General features: G+C 40.1%; 1 pseudogene; it reads right to left on the bottom strand.

Annotated features, from left to right (window-relative positions):
• Positions 1 to 17,100: 17,100 nt before the first annotated feature.
• LOC136523821 (uncharacterized) lies at positions 17,101 to 21,867 on the bottom strand (annotated as a pseudogene).
• Positions 21,868 to 23,811: the final 1,944 nt, after the last annotated feature.

The following is a 23,811-nucleotide window of genomic DNA, read 5'->3' as shown; positions in this document are numbered from 1 at the left end:
GTCGTGATTACGGGCCATGGAACAGTTTTTGCTAGCCAACAGATCTACTTAAGACGAAACATGCCTTAATCGCACACTATGCGCGATCAAGATTGACATAAAACAGCCAATAAAATATAACTCATCGTTTAAAGTATAGATTAGATCGGTTTAGATTAACAAATGATGGTTTAAACAAGATATAAGACCGATCTAGATCAATCCTAATCGGGCGAAGTAATATTGCTGTAATTAAATAAATAATGGAAGCAATAAGCAATATTTGCAACTTAATGAATCTATCTAAAGAAATGCCACCCATAGATAGAGCCGATAACTTGATCTTAATCTAGTTCGAGCAGTGGAGGTCGACCGGATCGATGCAGCCTTACTTGAACTAGACAAGAATCGATAACTAACTTATACCAGAGTCGCAGTGGAGGTTGACCGGATCAATGCAGCCGTATGAACAGAGGTATAAGCCATGACGGTACTTATAGACAAGCAGTGGAGGTCGATCGGATCGATGCAGCCGTACTTGCTGAAGAACTCGCCGGGATATACTCTACTCCTACTCCTAAGGGGTGGCCGAAGCTGAAAAAAGTAAGTAACTTGTATTTGATTGATTATGTCTTTTACAATAGTCGGGGGTTTGATATTTATACCCGGAACCTACGCATGACTCCTATCTAAGCATGACTCATTACAATTTCTCGGTCTAAGAGAAAACATTCCTAATTTAAGATAACTTGGACTCTAATCTTTCCCTTTTTTTTAGAGTTCAACATGCTTTGTCCTGGTGCCGATCGTAGCCTTTGTCGTTATCTGCTGGCGCCATCTAAAGAAAGCCAATTCTAGTATTGCATTCGAATCAGCTGAATCTGATCTACATGCAATTGATTCCTTGATGACATGATCTTGGAGCTTTCAAGTCCCTGCGACTCTTCTTCCAAATTTTGGTATAAACATTGACGTATGTCCCTTGGTTATGATCACGCCGTAACTATAGAGTGTCCTCATTATTTAGTCGGATGCTTGGGTCACTATTTACTATGAAGGGCAGAATTTCGTCATTATTTTCATAATCTTCTAACATGTCGGACCTATCCTTGATTCCCATGATGTTTCTTTTCCCTAAAAGAACTATGTGGCGCTTTAGCTCATTGTCTAAGTTGTTGTCATTGTTTTTCCCTTTCTTCGGTTTGGTAGACACGTCCTTCACATAGAACACATGATTCACATCCTTAGCTAAGACGAATGGTTCGTCTCTATACCCAAGATTGTTGAGGTCCACCGTTGTCATTCCGTACTGATAGTCCACTGTTACCCCACCTCCGGTCACCTTCACCCATTGGCACCGAAACAAAGGAACCTTAAAATAAGGTCCATAGTCTAGTTTCCATATCTCCTCTATGCGGCTATAATATGTTTCCTTATTCCCATTTGGGTCTGCGGCATCCATGTGGACACCACTATTTTGGTTGATGCTCCTTTTATCTTGGGCTATCGTGTAAAATGTATTGCCATTTATCTCGTACCCTTTGAATGTCAGGATATGCCAAGATGGTTTCCTAGACAACAAGTACAGTTGCCCATCTGGACTCTCATCACCCTAACATTGTTTTCGCAACCAACCGCCGAAAGTTTCTATGTGCCGACACGTAATCCAGGCTTTAGTCCTCCCCAAGGATTCGGATCATACAATGTCCTTGTGTACCTCGATATACAGATCCACCAAAGAGGAGTTTTGTAGAACTGTGTAGTGTGCTTTACGGAAATAATCATCCTCCTTGCTAATATATGATTTCTTCCCTAGTGTTCCCTTTCCACTTAGTCTCCCCTCATGCCGTGATTCAGGAACACCAATCGGTTCGAGGTCAGGAATAAAATAGATGCAAAACTCAATGACCTCTATTCCGTAGCCATTGGCAATGCTTTCTTCTGGGCGAGCATGGTTGTGAACATATTTCTTCAGGACTCCCATGAACCTCTCAAAGGGAAACATGTTGTGTAGAAAAACAGGACTGAGAATACTAATCTCTTTGATCAAGTGAACTAGGAGGTGCATCATAATATTAAAAAAGGATGGCGAGAACACCAACTCAAAGCTAACAAGACATTGGACCATGTCATTCTGTAGCTTTACTAGATGCGCTGGATTGATTGCCTTTTGAGAAATTATGTTGAGGAATGCACATAGTTTCATGGTGGCTAATCGTACATTAGGAGGTAGAATCCCTCTCAATGCAACCGAAAGCAATTGCATTATAAGCATGTGGCAGTCATGAGACTTTAAGTTTAGGAATTTCTTCTTTGCCACATTTATTATCCCCTTTACATTTGAGGAGAAGCTAGATGGGACCTTGATGCTGTTTAGGCATTCAAACATGCTTTCCTTCTCTTCTTTGCTAAGAGTATAGCTAGTAGGACTTAAGTACTAGCATCCATCATCTACCTTCTCTAGATGTAGGTTCTCTCATTCTTTCATACACTGCAGGTCCTGTCTTGCTTCCAGTGTGTCCTTAGCCTTCCCATACACACCCATGAAGCCTAGCAGGTTTACACAAAAATTCTTCGTCAGGTGCATCAGGTCGATCGCGCTGTAGACCTCAAGGACTTGCCAGTAGGGTAGCTCCCAAAATATAGACTTCTTCTTCCACATGGGTGCATGTCCATTAGCATCGTTCAGAATAGATTGGCTGCCAGGTCCCTTCCCAAAGACTACTTGTACATCCTTGACCATATTGAATAGAGAGAATTCCTTATTTGACACTGGGAAAATGAGTCGTTCCTTTCTTGGCCCTGAAATTTTTTTCGTTCCCTATTTGACACTCACTTCAACTTTCATCCCTAATTTGACACTACCGTCAAATCTGTGAGCTAACGGTGTTAACTGGTTGTTAAAAAGATGTTTTTGCCCCTAGAAAAAAAGCAGCGAAGCAAATTTGAGAGGAAAAAAAACCTGCGCCCGCCTCTAATGCATGCGCCCAGCTGCAAAAAAAGGCGCACGTTTTTTTTCCTCTCAAATTTGCTTCACCGCTTTTTTTTCTAGGGGCAAAAATGTCTTTTTAACAGCCAGTTAACACCGTTAGCTAACGGATTTGACGGTAGTGTCAAATTAGGGATGAAAGTTGAAGTGAGTGTCAAATAGGGAATGAAGAAAATTTCAGGGCCAAGAAAGGAACGACTCATTTCCTACCTTACCTTTAAAATGCTTGCCTCTCTTTCTTAAGGCATGATTCAATGGAAGAAATCGACGATGGCCCATGTACATGACTTTTCGATATTTTTTTTTTCAAAAATATACCTTTCATGTCATGAAAACAGTGCGTGCATGAATATATTCCTTATTTGACTGTTCTAAAAGATTACTAAGAGCAGGCCAATCATTGATTGTTATGAACAACAATGCTCGCAGGTCAAAGTGTTCCTGTTTGTACTCATCCCACACACGTACGCCTGTGCCGCTCCACAAAAGTAGAAGTTCCTTAACTAATGGCCTTAGGTACACATCAATGTCGTTTCTAGGTTGCTTCGGGCCTTGGATGAGCACTGGCATCATAATGAACTTCCACTTCATGCACAATCATGGAGGAAGGTTGTAGATACATATAGAAATAGGCCAAGTGCTATGATTGTTGCTCTGCTCCCCGAAAGGATTCATGCCATCCGTACTTAAAGCAAACCTTAAGTTTCTTGCGTCATCTGCAAACTTCAGGAATTCTCTATCGATTGCTCTGCACTAGGACCCAACAGTGGGGTGTCTCAACATATCGTCTACCTTAAGGTCTTTGTGTCATCACAACAAGTTTACATGCTCTTTGTTTCTAAACAAACATTTTAAGCGTGGTATTATAGGAGCATACCACATCACCTTGGCAGGGATTCTCTTCCTAGAACGTCCACTGTCGCCCTAACATCACCAGGGTCATCTCGCCTGATCTTATACCGTAATGCACGGCATACCGGGCATGCATCCAAATTCTCGTACTCGCCGCGGTAGAGGATGCAGCCATTAGGACATGCATGTATCTTCTAAATTTCTAATCCTAGAGGGCAGACGACCTGTTTTGCTACGTATGCAGTGGCAGGCAATTCATTTGCCTTTGGAAGTATCTTCTTTGCGATAGTCTGTAACTCCCCAAATCTCTTGTTGGATACACCATTCTTTGCCTTCCATTGCAGCAATTCTAGTGTGGTACCCAACTTTTTTTGCCCCTCTTCACAAGTCAGGTATAGCAATTTCTTGTGATCCTCTAGCATGCGCTCAAACTTGATCTTTTCCTTTTCACTTTCGCTCTCTCTCTATGCATCACGGATGGCCTAACCAAGATCATCAGTGGGCTTATCTTCTGCCTCTACCTCTTCTTCAGCCGCTACCTCTTCTTCAGCTTCCACCATTGCAGTATCATCAAAGGCACCGTATTCAGCAAAACCACGAATAATAATGTTGTCATCATCCCCTTCTTCTTCTCCATCTTCTTCCATTATAACATCTCTTTCTCCGAGCTTAGTCCAACAAATATAGTTTAGCATGAAACCCGACGTAAATAGGTGTTCATGAAGGATCCTTGAGCAAGAATAATCCTTCTTATTCTTACATAGAACACATGGCCAACACATGAAACCATTCCACGTGTTTGCCTTGGCCACATTTATGAATTCATGCACGCCCCTAATGAACTCGGGGGAGAGACGGTCTGCGTTGTATATCCATTGCTGGTTCATCTGCATTACATGATGTACACCACATCAAAAACTTGTAATAACTCATATTATACAACATGCATGATCAATAGTTAATTAAAAGATCCAAAATATCCATCAATCAACATGATCAATTAATATCCTATACCACACAGCTATTTCACGTACTCTCGAACATTAATTTATTAAAGCCTTGATACAATGTAGACAATCACAAATAGCACTAAACAAACTAAACCTACAATGCACTTCAGCAGAATAAGGATTTCGTAACCAATTCCAATTAAAATAGATAGATCATTCTTCTGCTGGTTCATTGCCTCATCATACAAAGGTGCACTCTCATCAGTCGCCTCAGTTGCCTTGGCAAGACATTTTTGGACGTGCTCAACATACTCTTCCTCCCAGTACCAACGTCACATGATCCAGTGCCATCCCACTGAAATTACAACAACAAATTAAGAACTTTAATCAAAATCATCACGAAAAATGGCTACAAACCAAAACAAAACATGAGAAAAAAATAAATCACTTCGTGATCCGGACACGTGTAGAAGATACGCCCTTGGTTGGGACCCTTCTTCTTCACCCTGTACTCCCTCACAATCTTCTGCCCACACTTGTCGCATGCAATGAGAGGGAGGTCCGACCTCAGTCACTTAGGGACCCCATGTGAGGCCGAGGACCCGGAAGCAGTCGCCATCTATGACTCTATACTCATTTTCATCAACTACTATAAATTTCTCATTTTGTGAACCATGAAATTAAATGAGCTATATACTAAAAAAACCTTATATTTCTCTATTTCTAAACCATGAAATGAGGCAAGGTGCATACTAGTTTTGATGAGCTACTATAAGATTCCTTCATCTACATATGCAAACTATCAAGTGATTTTGAGCTCAAATGGCATACAAATAAAAAAATATCCACCATTATTCCCAATCTAGAAAACAAAAAAATTCTCCATTTCTAGACCATGAAATGAGGCAATAAAAGGTGCATACTAGTTTTGATGAACTACTATAAGCTTCCTTCATCTTCATATTCAAACTATCAAGTGATTTCAAGCTCAAATGGTATATAAATAAAAAATCCACCATCATTCCCAATCTAAAAACCCACAAAATTCTCTATTTCTAGACCACGAAATGAGCCATGCTAGTGATGAAACTTGGGAGGATGAAGTTGGTAACCTTTAGAACTGAAGAATGGATGGAGGAATGAAGTCTTCACCAATCCCGCAAGCATGAACTCCTTCCACGAGCAAGAACAGAGAGCAGGCAGATAGCTTGAAATGGCTCGAGCTGGGGAAGGAAGAGAGAAAGTATATAGCCTGGGACATGTAGTCCCGGTTTGTGGTATAAACCCGTACTATAGGTAAAATTCTAGTCCTGGATGGAGCCACCAACCGGGATTAAAGGTTTAGTCACGGCTGGTAGCTCCAACCGGGACTGGAGGGTACCAACCGGGACTAAAGGTCCCCTCCTGCAAAAGTTGCACCTCGGGACTTTAGTCCCGGTTGGTAGCTATAGCCGGGACTAATCCTTTCTTTAGTCCCGGGACAAAAAATGGCCGGGGCTAAAGCCTTGAACCGAAAGTCTGTTATCTACTAGTGTATGTTTGATAGTTGTTTGACAGGGTTAGCCAAAGATGTGAAACCACTAGTTTTGCTAGGTGCCCCAGCTACTTGTTGGTCCATTTGGCAAAACAGAAATGATATGGTTTGTGGAAACAAAAAAAACTACTTCTCCTTTGTAGGTTATCTTTGAAGTTTCCCACTGGGTTTGTACTTGGTCCATCCTCCAGAAGTCAAATTGATAGGTTTTGGTTGTGGAGGCCTCAGGACAATTGGTACAGGTGGCCACATGTTTTTTTTCAGGCACATGGACGGCGGAATAGTCTACAGATTAATAGCTAGTAGAGTGTGTGATTTGTTTTATTTTATTGATTGTATGCTTCTTGTAAGGTAGAGGTTGGAAGTAACCTCCAAGACTATGCACCAACTTGGTGTATGGTCCTTAGAGTCTTTAATAAAGTCTTCCATTATCAAAAAAAATATTTAAATTAACATCTATCACTCACCGTTTTCCATTACAACGAATACCAGTCATGTCTAATAACCTGCTACAAAGCAATATACCACCGACGGTTAACATTATTTTCAAACATTTCCATCTTTATTTGACTATCAATTTTTAAAAAAAATATATATATAGGTTAACAATATAAAATTTATGATTTTAGATTCACTACAAGAAATACTTTCGTAATATAGAATTCACATGTTGTGAAATTATATGAAAATTTTGAAGTTGATGGCCAAATCTAGAAATGTTTGACTTAGGACAACCTAATTCGACAATGTAAAAAAACAGAGGTAGTACAGCCAATTTTTTTTAGAAATTTCATGAACAATCAGTATACTATGAAATTTTGAATATATGGTAAGATTCGCTTTGACTCGGTAGGATCATTGTATCCTAATATTCTAGGATCCAAATCGTGATAGTGGCAAACCTCGTTTACATGCGCCTGATTTTCAACAACGAATACAATTTTGTTTCATGAGCCATGTGAAAGCCATAATAAATGTTACTTGCCTGCATTCTTAAATGAATAGGATTACTGATAATCCGATTCTATCACAATTGAACCAATACATGTGTGCCTGACAAGAGGAGAAAGAACAAACGATTTGCACCTTTATATATACCAAGAGAAAATTCAGAAAAATATTTGAGTAGTATACCAAACTTAATGTAACTATCTTTGTGGGTGCTCTTCTTATTGCTAGAACCTCTGTCCACGCACGCACGCAGCGTGCATTTTCCCCTCGCCACGGTGACCACCTAGTTTCATGGCCCCCTTGGTGCTGGTGGTGGGCAGGGATTGTTGGGATCCCACGTACTACACGAGGGTCCAGCCTGCTTCATTTCTAGAGGCAGCAGCTTGTGCCACGGCATCCAGACAGACTGCAGCACCATGACCAAGCCAATGCCGGCAGGGGCCGCCTGCTTCGAGCGGCCGTCGTTGTCGCCGGGAGCCAGCTAGCAGCGGCCTCGCGGCAGCGGCCGGACGACGGCAGGTCGTCCAGGATCCTGACAGGGCCACGAACAACAGGAACAATGGGAGGATGACAACCTTTGATCTCGTCATGGCGATTACGTTGCTAAGCTAGTCAGTACTAGTGATCTCTGTCTCTCTCTGCTGGGTTCACAATCACACTGGCCGATGTATCACCAAACTTAGGCTTGTGTGTTATGTGCTAGCCCCAGCAAGTATTCTATATATAGGCTATCAAGCTACGTGAAAGCTCCACGATCAGCTGCTCACACTGCGCTAATGAGCTCTCCTTCATCATGCACGGGTGGACTGAAACTAGCTAGCCTGCTTGTTGAGAAATTTACATGCATGTAAACATACATCAGAGCTTCTTCTTACGCGTGCGACCAGTTTTGCATGCATGCCGCGACCCAGCTGATCGTCCACGCGGTTTTCAAGGTCTAACAAGCGTGATATTGGTCGACGTCGACCAATTCTTAGAAGGCCGGTACGTACTAGCTAGTTGCAGCTGCAAATAAAATGGAATATATATACTGGTAAAAGTCTTGAGTATATATGTATCAACCAGTATATATATTCCACGCATATTGTATACACTAGCCCATAAAATCTCTTACCACTATATCAAAAAAAAAAATCTCTTAGTTACATAAGTATTAGAAGTTTCTTAAATTAATGTACTACTGATCAAAATGGAATATCTTTAGTTAATTTTTACTCTTTAATCCTTATCCGGTTGTGCTAAATTTACCACTTATAATATCTTCGATGCCTTTGTACTGCACCTATATATGTAGGTTTTAAATAAGCATTTTATTAAAATCTTAACTCCCTACAATAAATCTTGTAACTTGTGACGCTTCTCAGGCGACGTTCTTCGAAAACATTGTTAATGTGCCCATCAATCGGTGACAATTTCTTGTTTGCGCATCGTGGATAAGTAATATTAGCTCTTGCTGCATCCATTTTTATGAAATCATGAATGGGTAATTTGACTTTCAACTTTTTATATTATTAGCTGTTGTAATTATTTTATCTATACATGTGTTAAGTTTAGACCATAGTGCTTATTGTATCTTTTCGATTTATATTTTATTGAAAACAGATTTTAGGTCCTAGACTACTCTCTTAATTGCTACAGTGGCATAAACGGTCGTTTCAGCCTACAAATAGTACTCAAGATATTGAATTTATTCAAAAGTATAGAGTGCTTGAATTAGATTATCTATACTGATATGATATAATGTTTTATTCAAAATATATAAACTTATCTAAAGTAACAACATACTTACAAAACTTATTGCTGTGGAGTATTAAAATAATTTAAAATAAAATTATTAGTTCCCTTGACATATGGTTTGTTAATATTACATTTCTTCAATGCTTATTAAATTAAAATAAATATTTTTCCTAGTGTATGCAAGTTTACTTAATCTACACGGTAGCACATAGCATTATGGTGCTTTAAATTTAATAATGGTAGAGATATGCAATTTAGAAATATTTATAGCATTTTATGGTTATCTAATTATTTTCATAATAACTTATATTGGTATTTAGACATAGATTCATGGGATGTTTTTGTTTATTTTTTATAACATAAGGGTGGTAACTTAGATATACAAATTAAATGGTTACTTTGCATTATCTTTCGTATTAGTACAAAGGTTAATTCAAAGCAAATTTAGAAGTTACTTTACATTATCTTTCTTAATGGTAGATATATGTAATTTAGATGCAATTTAGGTGGAAGTTATTTTAAATTATCTTTCATATTGATATTTAGAAGTGACAATTTAGATGCAAATTTAGAGGTTATTTTAAGTTATCTTTTATAATGGTAGGATCAAGTAATTGAGATTTAAACTTAGAGGGTTACTTTATACTCCCTCCATACTAGTAATTCAAGTTGTTTTGGACTAGGTTTGGATCAAACATTGGGAATATGAATCATGAATAGCTTTTAAGTTGTTAAATTTGGAAATGTTAAAACCATATGAACATATTTGTCTTAAACAGTATTTTCATAAAAATATACATATATCACTTTCCAATAAATATTTTTATAAAAATAAGAAGTCAAAGTTATGCTTTGGAGACCGTGTCTCCGCTACCACTATGGAGGGAGTACATTTTTTTAATAATGACCGCGGCAGGTAACTTTTTATAAAATAGAACATATTCAATAACATTATTGACAATAATGGTTAAATTATATCAAATTAAAGGCTAATGTTTTTATTATTTTGTTTGTGAATGATTTTTTTGTTATTGTGAGAATAATTTTTAGATCCTATCATGTTTCGTGATGATTAATAATGTATAACTAGGTAAGATAGGTTTGGCCGGCCCGTAGGTCGGTCAACATTTGCCACAAAAATTGTTGCATGGAACAAGTGACACAATAAAATGGATGGGAACAACGACAGGAAGACGAAGCAGAACTTGCTCTCTTTACCCGTAACGTTTTGATCAGAGATATACTCTCTTATCAGTTAGAGGACGTAATTAACCGAGTCATTTGTTAGATAGAGTGAAAACTACGACGCGATCTTCTAATTATTTTCTTCTTTCTCTGAAAAACTAAAATTGCCGGATTTAGCCCACATATATCGATCACAAGTACAAAGTACAAAATATAGTCATCGGCCGCGTATGGCCTCTACATTCCGTTGGCTTCGTGGACTTCGGACTCAGTACCTAAGACCGATCCAAATTCCATGTTTGAATTCTTTTACATTGACTTTGTGATGACAATCTTTACACTGTACTTTATTTGAAAAAAAAAGAAAAAACGATGTTAGGTTTGTCAAACATCAAACTGTTGTAAGTTATCCAAATTTGAAAAAACGTGAATCAATATTTATAATATCAAATTAATACACTTTAATTTTTCCTGTAATATAATTTTGTATCATAACTATTTGAGTTATAAATATTGATATTGTTCTCTATAGACTTAGTCAAACTTTTGTTTTTTGAAACGAACATAGTCAAGCTTATACAACAGCTTCACTTTGACTAAACCTCTAAAGCCTTTTTTTACAATCAAATACAACTTGCTTAATTTATCCACTTACACGTCAAATACCAATCGACCCACACACTACGCTATCAAAATTTACCAGAACCTATAAAAATGTTTCCTTGAGGTTAAGGAACAACCGTGCGTACGATCAAAAATTCTAGTTGGCAATCGACGATAAGACACCGTGCAGTGCAGGTGAGTTATTAATATGCCATTGCTGTTGCAGTATCCATAGATAAAATCTGATTGAGGCTCTGTAAAACTCAACTAAACTTTAGCTAGAGGCCAAAATGTACACAATCATTGTAGCTGTTTCAACTCAGCTAAAGCATGGTTAAAGGCAAAATGCCCCTCTGTTTTTCCGTGTCTATATTAGGCTTAACAAAAGTAAGAGTTGCATGCATAGTAATTAAACACGAATTAGCTAAAGGATCCAAACAACCTCAGCTAAACTTTAGCTAAAGTTACCTAGCTAGCTAAACTTTAGCTGGCCAAATTAGCTTGCTAAAGTTTAGCCAGGGTGGATCCAAATAGGGCCTAAGAGCATCGCCAGCAATACTACCTAAAACAGGCCCCTTACTTCTCAATTTAGGTAGTCACTTATTCTGAGACTACTCATTTTTTATTATTTGCTCCAGCAATACTACCTAAAACACCCCCAAATCTATCCTAGTAGAGGATGACACGTGGGACCCACATGTCATTCTCTCTCTATTGTCTTCTTCTCCATGGAACAGCTCCTCTGCCTCGCCGCGCTGGGGAGGGATGTTGCTAGGAGCCTGCCCGCCGGGGAGGGATGCCGCCTAGAGCCGGCTGCGCCGGGGAGGGACGCTTTCGGATGCCGTGCTGTGCCGGTGAGCCTGCAGGGCGAGGGAGGGTTATTGGGAGCCTGCAAGGTGGGGGAGGGGCACCGGTGAGGGCGCTAGGCCGGGCCGTGCCGCGTCGGTGATGGGCGCCCGGCGAGGCAGACCGCACCACTGGTGCTGGCCTCGGCTAGGGCAGGGCCTCCTCGTCGGAGGCTGTGCCTAGGCAGGGCCGCCTCGTCATGCGGGGGTCGCGCCTGGGGCTGGTACGGACGACCGGGGCGGAGGCGCCGTCGGCGAACACGGAGTCGACCGAGTCGCTCACTTGTGCGTCGAGCAGAGAAGAAAGGCGAAAAAAGTTGGGGGAGTGGAGTAGGGGGCCAACAGAAATAGGAGTTTTGGGGGAAAAGTAGGGGGCAACAGAAGTAGAAGGTGTAGTAGGGGGCTGCTAGAGTTGGTTTTTTTATCCCCACTACCCAAATCCAGAGTAGGGGGGTCAAGTAGGGGGTGTTACTAGAGATGCTCTAAAAAGCCACTTGAGCATTGGGTGTTGGTCTGCTACTACTAGCAGATCAAATTGAGGCACGTTATGGTAGTTCTAACCATAAAACTACCGTCCCATAAAAAATGTCATTCTCGTTTTTCAAAAAGTCAAAGATTTTTAACTTTGACCAAATATATATAAGAAAATCTTAATATTTATGCTATATCATTGGTATCATTGGAGAGATCATTGAATATATTTTCATAATAAACTTATTTGTAGATATGAATATTGCTAATATTTTCTATAAATCCAGTCAAACTTGAAAAATTTTAACCAGTCCGTGTCCCATAGCGACTCTTTTTATGGGATGGAGTAGTACACCACACAGCCTAGAAACTATTCGGTTAGGTCGCTTCTTCCTTTTCAGCCGTGCATGGTCCTTTTTTTCCTTTTCTGCAGTCCCCTCCCTGCCAAGGCCGACTCATTCTTCTCTCTTTCCCCTTGTCTATATACTCTTATAAAGCTAAACCCCACTAGATGATTTTTCTCTTCATACAAGGTGTCCACATCATTCCCCACTAAATGGCCCCACTTGATGTTCTGTCTCTTCGTGCAAGGTGTCCACATCATTCTCTACTAAGTTCATATCATCCTTTATTAATTACAAAAAATATCCACATCATCTCTATCAAGTGCAACACTTTTAATATTTAATCGATTAACATACAAGTCATCTACATTCGCTATTTGTTTCATCACCTATTCCTCTATAATGTAATCAAATATTCTATTGGTTTTTCTTGTATTAGCTTACCGATTTTTTACTAGACTAGATATATGCCCATGCATTGCACTGAGTCACAATTTTTTGAATTGAACATCAGTAATCGAACACGGACACATGAGCATCGAGGACTTTATATCAGACGCGGACACGTGGATCCGGTCTTCATATCATAACCGGGTACGACGCGGACGCGTGAGCTCCGAGTGGAGTATGATTCGTATCGGACGCGGACACGTGAGCAAGATCAAGATTTGGTATCACCGGTAGATGATGACTTTAGAGTCTTTTTAGGTGTAGTGAAGAGATATGATACAACAAAATAATGTGCGAGTCAAATTCTCATATATACACAGTATACAGAATACCATATAGTAATGCTATGTATATAACAGATTTATTTTTAAGAAAATTCTGCAGCAACGCGCGGGTTATGCTTCTAGTTAGATCCAAATTAAAACCAACGCTAGTGTTGGGAGCATCGGCCACCGGCGAGGAGCAGCCGGCAGCGACTCATTCTTAGACAATATGGTTGAAGCTCATCTCAAAACTTTTCATGGCCCAGAAATCTCATTGGTCAGAAGTTAGTAGCCTAGAATAATTTGTTATCACGTGTAGCTAACATTCAATTGACCCAAGAGCATGATGTGTTTCATTAAAATCTACACCCAAATTGTCAATTCTCGATGCAATCACATTATCAAGCCATGATCCAATCTTACATATACCCAACTTAAAAAAAAAGTTTGTGGAAACTAAAAGCTAAGGTTTTTTTTTTTGGTACCTATATAGGAGAGTGGTTTTGACCAAAGATAATTCAGTTAAGCGCAACTGATAAGGAAGCAAAACATGCTCCTTTTGTCACAAAGATGAGAAAATGAGGCACTTGTTTTACGAATGCCGAGTTGCACGAGCAGTATGGAATACAACTCATTTGGTTTTTGGACAAACACAACCTCGTTGCATATCACATATGTCGGTAGTTGGTTGACAGGGTTAGCCAAAGATGTGGAACCACTAGTGTTGCTAGGTACCTTAGCTACTTGTTGGTACATTTGGTTAAACAGAAATAATATGGCTATTGAAAAGAAAAAAATACTTATCCTTTGCAGGTTGTCTTCGGAGTTTCTAACTAGCTTTGTACTTGGTCCATCCTCCAGAAGCTGGATTCATAGATTTTGGTTGTAGAGGCCTCACAACAATTGGTGTAGGTGGCCATGGATTTTTTTCCAGACACATAGCGGATTATTATTCTGTAGAGTGTGTGTGATCTATTTTATTTAATTGGTTGTATGCTTCTTGTTAGGCAGAGACGGAAGTGCCCTCTAAGACTATGTATCAACTTGATGTATTGTCTTTAGAATTTTTAATAAAGTATTATTATAAAAAATTTAAATTAACATCTACCTCTCATTGCCACACATCTAGCTAACTTACGACGGATAACAGTCATGTCTAATAACATGTTACAAAATAATATACCACTAACATCATCATTGAAATCAATTTAAAATATTTCTATATTTGACCATCAATTTTTTAAAAGAAAAAATTATATAGTTTAACAATATAAAATTTATGCTTTTAGATTCAATACAAGAAATACTTTCATAACTTGTTGAGAAATTATACGGATTTTTAAAATTGATGGTCAAAGCTATAAATGTTTGATTTACAAACCTAATACAACATATAAACAAAAATAAAGGGACAACAACTGAGTCAATTTAAATTTATTTACAGTATCCATTAGGTAGAATCATAAAAAGAGATCATATTGTGAGGATACTATGAAACTTCATGAACCATCACGACACTATGAACTTTTGAACATATGGGAAGATTCGTTTCGACTCGGTAGGATCATTGTATCCTAAAATTCTAGGATCTGAATCGAGAGAGTGACAAACCTTCACTATGTAAAAATAGCACATCATAGATGCGCGTTCAGTCACATCACAAACACGCCTGCCATAACACGTCTGTAATAAGGCTTATGCGCATTTGTAATAAGCACATACTACAGACGCGTGTTACCAACACGCGACTGTGACAAAACGAACATGCGACTGTGATAAGCCCTTAACAGAGACCGGTGAGTATCTACACGCATCTGCAGTAAGCTCTTACTGGAAACGCATGTTGCCGACACGTGTCCTTGACAAGATTAAGACGCGTCTATGTGAAGAACTATAGTGCAGACGCGTGTCTATTATACGCGTCTGTAGTAAAGATCCTACTACAGACGACATTTATAAACATGTATGTGTGAAGAACCATAATGCCGATGTGTGTTTTGTACACGCGTATGTGGTAAGGATCCTACTACAGATGATATTTGTAAACGCGTCTGTAGTATGTAGCATACCACAGACTCGTATTCTCTACACACATCTATAGTATTTTTCTTACCACAGACAGGTCTAGGCTACAGACGTGTCTGTAGTATAGCCCATAGCACTAAGGATGAAAACGGAACGGAAATATCCCGAACCAAACCGCATCGTTTTCTATATTTAATCCGATCGAATCCGCATTTTCTTGTCCGACTTTACCGTTTTCGCTTTCGCATTTGAGATGTTTCGTATTTCGAATGTAAAAGTAGAAAACGGTTTACACATTTTTCGACCGTTTTCTACTTTTCTACTTTTAATTTGAAATATTCCTAATTCAAAATTCGGTTTAAACCGAATTTGGCCAACTGCACAGGTCATACAGCCCAATTACAGGCTGCTCACCACACAGCTGTGTTCTTTCTACCGGTGGTTAGCTGCCCTCTCTTATAGACGGCGCCCAGCCCCATCTCTCTTATTATGTATTTAGTCATGTACTTGTTTAATGCTATGCACTTGAACTAGATCATGCACTTGTTAGTTGTGAACTTGTTATGTATTTGGTCGTGCACTTGTTTAATGCTATGCACTGTGGGTCGGTATTTCGTATTGAATTTTCGCATACCGACCGTGTTCGACATAATTCCGCTCGAATTGGTTCGTTTTCGAAATTCTAGATATTCCGTAAGTTCGTGTTCGTTTTCGTGTCCGGCTTGTCCGCTTTCGCTTTCGCTTTCGTATTTCAAATGTAAAAGTAGAAAACGGTTAAGGAGTTTTTCGACCGAGTTCGACCGTTTTCATCCTTACATAGCACAGCCCACACAGCACAGATATACACAGATCACAGATTACATAGATCTCATAGAAATGACATATATATACAAGATCACAGTTGTTCATCTCAAAACTTAATTTGTTCATCACATAGTACACACATTGTTCATCACACACAGTTCACAGATTGGTCATCACTAGGTTATTCACATGTATCTCACAGCTCTAATTGTATCTCACAACTCCAAACACAGTTCATAGATTGGGCACAGCAGCGGCTAGCTATAGGACAGATCGAATGAACATATATACCAGACACTTCATCATGGTGGTGTACCTGCACAATGAAACTCGCCTTTTTCGTCAATGACCTGCGACACAATAAATGAGGCGAGCTTCTCTCTAATGTTGTCCTCAAAGTTGATTGGAGTGGACTGCACTTCAAAATCCTAAGACAAAGAAAGGTAGTCATAAGATGAAGTTGCACATGTGTATAGCCATCGTCCATAAAATGAAGCTGCACAACAAGAGATGACAATATATATATGACAGCAGCAGTACCAAAAATTACTAGTAAATATATATAAGCCAGCCATAGTCTACAAAAGAATCATAGCAGATCATAGCAGCAGATCACAGCAGCAGATCACAACAGCAGCTTCATCTTGTTCCAGATCACAGCAGTAGTTTCAAAAATTGACAGCAGCAGTATATATGACAACAAGAGAGGATCACGGCATTCCAAGTAGATCATAGCAGTTGAGGACTAATAAATACATATATATTTGCAGTTGTACCTGAGGATCATTTAAATTGGCATGTGCCATCACCAGCATCAAGTTGTGGGCCGCAAAGAACCCACATGTGTGGTCCAGACCTTGCTGCTAGCACTACGAACATAGGAAACACATGGTTAATAATTGAAATGACAAAAGGACTTTACAACTGGAAGTGAAGCACTACTTACTAGAATTTTGGTTGCATGGGTCAACTTCAATTTTTTCTGCCCTTTCTTCGGCCTAGGTTGGCAATTGCCAAAAGCCCTACACATACATGAGTTGTTATCAAAAAAAATTTTTTGACTTCCAATAACATAATTAAGAAAGGAATACATAGGTCAATAGTAGGTTAGACAATACTCACTCATCTATCACAAATTTGAGACGACTCAAATCTGACTTCCTGCCTCTATTGGAGTCGAGGTATATCACCTTCTGCCACTTTTGAACGATGATAACAGCAATCCAGTGCCCACCACAGTTATGTGCAAACATAACCAAATTTTTCTTAGTATATTTCCTTAGGCAATATTCTAAATACCCCATGCTATAACGTCTATCAGTGTTTATAGTCTTTATTGACACTGGATCTGGATCAGTAATGCCAACATGCACATCTTTGGCCCTAGCTTCTACAATCAGGCATCTAGGAATAAAGAAGCATACACAAAAGCAATTTAGCAAGCAAATATATGAAGAGCATCCCTAACTAAAAATGAACAAGCCCAGAAAATAGATGAAATTGTACTTACAGTGCAAACATGCAAAGAAGTCCTACATCCAATCCATCAAGTTTGAAGAGGTCAAACAAGTCTTCTAATCCCACAACAAAAAACTCAGTGTCTGCCTCACGCAAAAAATGTTGTTTCTTAAACACAGCAACCATCCCGGCTGTCCTCTTCACATTCTTTTATGTACCAAGCATGAAGAGCGACACACCTAGGTCCTGCCTTCTCAAGCTCGGTTTTTTATAGGAATCGTTCTCCAAATTTCAACTTGGGGTTGGCCTGTGCCCATATAGCACCCCCAGGGGCACTCTTAGACAATTTGATGGGTTTCTCCACCTTCTACTGCTTGGCACCCACCTACAGCTCTAGTTTGCTGTCACTCTTGGCTGCTCCAGGTTTTGTCGGTGGGTTAGCTGGAGGAGTTGTGGACTTAGCTGGCTTCGATGCTAGCTTCGACCCTACCATAGTCTCCTTTGAAGCACTCTTTTCTAAAGTAGTGCCACTCTTTGGTTTGTCAACAGTTGCACTCTTCGCCTTCTCATCGCTTATCACAAAGTCCTTTAGATTGCTTTTGGAGCTCACAGGTAGTGGAGGTCTTGATAACTTTGGAGAAGAGAGCACATTTGGTGATACCACAATCTGGCCTCTCCTCCACTGGACCCTCTTGTATAGAGCCTGTCTAAGAGTTCTTACCTCATCACTTGGGCACGGACTTAGTGGTCTGTCCTCATGTTCCGGATGTACATAATCAATATGTACAATGGCATAATGTTCCATTACTGGTTGTGAACATAGGTCAGTTTGCTGTGGGAACACCCAACCCCTTGCTACCTCCATCGGATAACCTCTAGGGTTGATTACTAGGCTACACGGTGTTGGCTCTGTCAGAAGGCCCACAGTATCTGGATCTAGAGTTGACTCAAGTTTGTCGAAGTAGTCTCTTTTGACTGCATCCGAGGCTGAGGCACAGCTGCTCTTCCAACCACCTACAGGGCTAGGGGTGTTGGAAGGCGACCTCAAATGCACTCTTTGGTCATGCATCATGGCCATGATATCATGTGTGACCTTCTTGGTAACTTCTTCTATCACTTGGCTTCTAAGTTCTTTGATGGCTTCCACATCCACATCACTTGTTGATTGCTTCCTCTTTCTGTACATGCCGGTGCAGTCCACCCAATTCTTCCAACCATTATAACTAGACACACCACGCACGCGGCCTGTCTGTTCTGGGCAGCCCAAGACCTCTATGAGCACATCCTTTTCCCTAACCAAAAGTGAGCCCTGAAGACTCAAGGTCTCCTTGCTTCTCTATAATTTGCTTAGATACACTTTCAGCTGAATCTTTCAGCCAACGAATCTCATCACTTCCTTCTGACTTCACCAAAGTACTCCGTGCACGCAGCCAATTCCTTGGGTGACCACTTATAAACTATTCCCAAGGATTACTGATGCCTTGGGTGGCTAACTCCCTGTCCTCCTGCTCCCACTTTGTGGCTTTTCCTTCATACCCTCCTGTCCCCATGCAGTGGTCATGCAAGTTCCTCTCCTGAAGCTTCTTGTACTTCTCACTTGCTGTCTTTGCTTCTTTGCTGGCCTTTAGTTTCACAAGGTTTTCCCAATCTTTTTTTGGAATGTATGTGTGCTTCATCGTGGCATCCAACCTTTTGTTGATGAAATTGTGTGTAAGGTCGCTTTTGTGGGTTCTCCAACTCTTGGCTACCATCTGCATTATATTCTTACATGCAATAGCCTTCAATTCTTCTAGAAACTCCAACCAAGGCAAAACACACTCATAAAATATAGTCATCTTGTCTTGTTCACTTAGTGAATTGAATGAAGGCAGGACCAAGGAGATCCTTTGTCTAGCAATCAGACCAACCAGCCTCCTCATTCTTATCTAGCCCCTCTTCTCTGTGGGAATCCTAGTCGGAGTGAGCTCCGTGACAACTAGCTAGTCCTCTAGCCAGTGGGTGACTGTCCTCTTTCTTCTCTAGGGTTGACGAGGAGGTTCATATTGCTACGCCTATGCATTAGCATCTCTCTCTTCATCCTCTGTAGTAGCATCTCCCTCTTGGTCCCTTGCATCTGCATCTCTCTCTTCCTCCTCTTCATTAGCATCTATGATGTGTCCCTCCTCTTGACTGTTAGTTGGTTCTTCATCTTCATTTAATCATGATACCATAGATGCATGATCAGACACCTATCAAACAAAGGTGAATAAGGTTGTTAGTGAACATCATAGAGCACTACCATCTAATAGTAAGTAGTGTTAGTATATCACAAGGCTGCATCTTACCATTCTGATAAGCCACTAATAGTAGTCAATAGCTAGCAGTGCAAACTCCTTTTAGAGCACCGCATATCCATGTTTGACACATGTACAGTGAAAACAACACTAAAAATAGTTTAGGCAAAGTTTGAAATGTCATGAGATCATGTACAATTCAGAATAGATAACAATATTATAAGCAGTATTTCTAACGACAACACACCTATAGCTATTGTCCATCTATAAAGAAAATAAGCGGCAGAGGTTGTAGCCCATTGTGTAGCTATAGAAAAGTAGTTGCACTAAAATTCAGTGGCTGCCTATGACAACACACATAGATAACAACATTGTAGCAGTCAACTATTCAAAGTTAGACTAGCCCTGCAACTAAAAAATATGGACCTAGTAGGCATAGCTAGGATAGTGTAGGCATGTAGGCTATCCATTTTTAGCTCACTTAGACTAGTACTAGAATAGAACATTCAATGTTTTCAAGTCTAGAGGAAGTGTTCAACATCTACAGTTCAACTACCTTCAGTCTAGTACAAGTGTTCAGCAAACATGAGGGATGACAGAACACTCATAGAGGTACTGATCAACACATGTAATTAGATCAGGGACATAACATCTAAATTCATTTGCAGGCAAACCAAAAGAGTGAAGTCCTACATATCTATATTTCTTCAGTGATCTTTTAGAGATCGGATCACTAAAGAAATTCCATGTTAGAAGAATCTGGACTAAGCTGCTACTACCTCTAACTAGTTCCACAATACACAGACTAAGTAGAGAGCACACAGCAAGCACAAACTAAGTAGAGAGAACACAACAAGATAACATCCTAGCAAGCATAAACTAAGATATTTCCATTCAGTCTTTCCATTTAGCGAGAGAACTAACCATCAATCAATTGACCAGAAAAGAACAAAGAAAAGCAAGAAAGAAGACTGGTACCTGTGGTGGCAAGCTTGATGCGGTGTTGGGGGCACCGAATGGCTGTGTCCAAGCAGGCAAAGACCTCACTTGGCGGTGCTAGTGCCTTGGCGCTGGTGTTGGTGACTAGCAGCAGCAACCCTAGCCCTAGCAGGTACTAGCAGGCGAAGGCCTCAAGGAGGTTGGTGAAGAGGTCGCCGTCGGGAGTGCTTGAGGAGGGGATACTAGACCACCATTGGCCACCAGTAGCCATGACGGGCGCCTCCTCGCCACGGATGTGCGGACGATGGGTGGATGCGGACGACTGACGGATGCGGCAGCGGTGGAACCCTAGAATGCGGGGAACAGACTATGGCGAAGACGGCGGAGGCACGCAGATGCGACGATGGTGGCAGTGGGGAGCGGACAGCAGAACCCTAGAATATGGGAAGTTGGATGTGAATGGACTTGGGGAATGCGGGAAGGTAGGCTAAAGGATAAGAAATTTGGAAAAAAGGGCAGGCAAAAGGAATTTTCTTACTACAGACGAGTGTGTCTAAGACGCGTCTGTAGCAAAAAAAAGCAGGGCAAAAAATTATGTCCCACCCAGGGATGGAACCCAAGACCTCAAGTCTAGACGTAAGTGTGTTACCATTGCGCTATGATCATGAGTTCGATCATGGCATGGTTTTAATTATGAAAAATATAACACTATTGGCGTCTGGTCCTATTGCCATGTTGGCATCTAGTCCTGCATGCCAGAAGGGCCCTACCTATCGGAGTCTTGCATCCCCCCAAATATGCCTCCCCTCCTCTGTCCCTGTCACGCATGCCTCCCCTGTCTCTGTCCCTCTTTGGCCAACAGGTGAGTGTCGCGGCGGCTCCAGCGGTGGAGTCAATCTCTCTCTCCGCCTCCTTCTCTCTCCACCTCACTCTCTATCTCCACCTCTCTCTCTCTCCGCCTCCCTCTCTCTTTGCCTCCCTCTCTGTCTCTGCCTCCACCCACTGAAAGTCCGATGAGTTAGGGTTGAGGTGACGATCGTCGGGGCGTCGGAGTTGTCTCATCTGATGGCGGAGTCAAGCTCACATTCGTCTCGAGGTCCACTTCAACCAGCCATGGTGGTGGAGCCTACGATGGCCTTGACCCATCGGTGTCGTACCGCATACAGCCTCTGGCCTATCAGCCACCAGTGGAATGCCGGTGCCAGCTAAAGGCATGTAGGTGGATCTCGTGGAGTGATGGCCAACCACGTCATAGATACTACAGATGTAGGTTTGCTAGGGTAAGTCTCGATCCCTAATTTGCTTTTTTGATGAAATCCCCAATAGGCTTCAAATATGATGCTTTTTTATGTTGCAGACGATAAAAGATTGTGGCTTCTATCTTCGGATCGATGAGGAATCATCCAAATTCATGAAGTAGTTGCTACAGGAGCTGCGGGATGCTATGTGGAGTTTGAAGAGGGAGAGAAATTAGGGAGCTATTGTTGAAGACCAAGACAGTGCAATGCAGCATGGTTAGGAAGTTCACAAGATGAACTAGTTCCTACAAAAGGAGCTCCTAAAGAAAGATTCAGAGCTTGAAGCCAAAGAGAGGAAGTTGCAGAGTGAGATGGTGAATAAGGTTGAGGAGTTGGAAGCAAAGGACAAGGAGTTGCAGGCCAAGGACAAAGAGTGACAAGGAAAGGACAATGAGCTTGAAGCATTGCAAGCAAGGTTGAGGAAGAATAATGGATGCAATAATTTCTATGTATGTTTGTGTGTTTTTGTTTTGGGCATGTTGTTTGCCATTGTGTGTAATGTTAGGATGGCATGATGGCCTCTAGATCTGTGGTTGATAATTGCTAATGAATGTAATGTTCTATGGAACCTCTTCCTTTCCTATGTGTAATATAAAGATGATGATGTCCTATTGCTAATTAATATAATGTTATGTGGAACCTCTTACTTTATTCACATAAGATGATGATCCTGTTAATATTAATGATGTTGGAAAGAGTTTGCATCAAATTGCAACAGGAATGAACCATCAGATTGCAATCTGAATGCATTTATTCACACTAGAATTCCTGCAACAGACGTGCGTTCTTAAAAAACCATCTGTACTAATTGATTACTATAGATGCATGTAGGCTAGACGCGTTTGTAGTAAATAATTAGTATAGACGCATGTTACCAAGACGCGTATGTAGTAATTTAAAAAAAGCTGCAAAAAATTATGTCCCAACCAGTGATCAAACCTAAGACCTATAGGGCTATAATTAAGTGTGTTTCCATTGCGCTAAGTAAGGAGTTCAAACAAGGAGTCGTTTTAATTGGTAAAATAGGGTCCGTGTCAATTAAATTGATTGAAAGATTGATGAACATGTGTGATTTCTGTTTTTAATCTCTGGCCAAAACTTGTAACTAGCCTTTCTCCCTCATACTAACTTCAAATTTGATGATTTTTTCCTAAAATTTTGTAAAATCATGCTCTACCTATTGATTGTGTGTTATAGCTATTTTTTGTCATATTTTCATGTCACTATGTTTTATCAATTCAAAATTTGAATTTTAAGAAATGGCAACTTCAAACAACATTTTGAAGCAGTAAATGATTTTAGCTGAAAAAGTCATCAACAACAAAGTTTATTTTGGTCATTTCTTCATCCGAGAAAGTGGTAGTAACATTGTTCACAAAATCTACATATCTCTCTTATAGTTTATGAAACCATATGAGAGATATGTAAAATTTGTGAACAATGTTATCATCACTTTCTCGGATGATCAAGTGACCAAAATAAAAGTTGTACATCTTGATGAGTTGTACAACTTTCATGTTCATGAGTTTTTCATATGAAATCATTAGGTGTTTCAAAATATTGTTTGAATTTGCTATTTTTTGAAATTCAAAATTTGAATTGTTCAAACAGAGTCAGATGAAAAGATGACCAAAATAAAAGTTGTAGATCTTGATGAGATCTATAACTTTCATGTTCATGACTTTTTCATTTGAAACTATTTGGTATTTCAAAATCTTATTTGAAGTTCCCATTTTTTGAAATTGAAATTTTTAATTGTTCAAACAAAGTCACATGAAAAGTTTTCCAAAACAAAAATTGTAGATCTTGATGAGTTCTACAACTTTTATGTTTACATTATTTCTATTTTAGATCATTTACT

Source organism: Miscanthus floridulus, chromosome 18, assembly GCF_019320115.1.
Source record: "Miscanthus floridulus cultivar M001 chromosome 18, ASM1932011v1, whole genome shotgun sequence".
Lineage (NCBI taxonomy): Eukaryota > Viridiplantae > Streptophyta > Magnoliopsida > Poales > Poaceae > Miscanthus > Miscanthus floridulus.
Note: the sequence above shows the minus strand (reverse complement) of the source record. Positions and strands in the feature narration are given on the sequence as shown.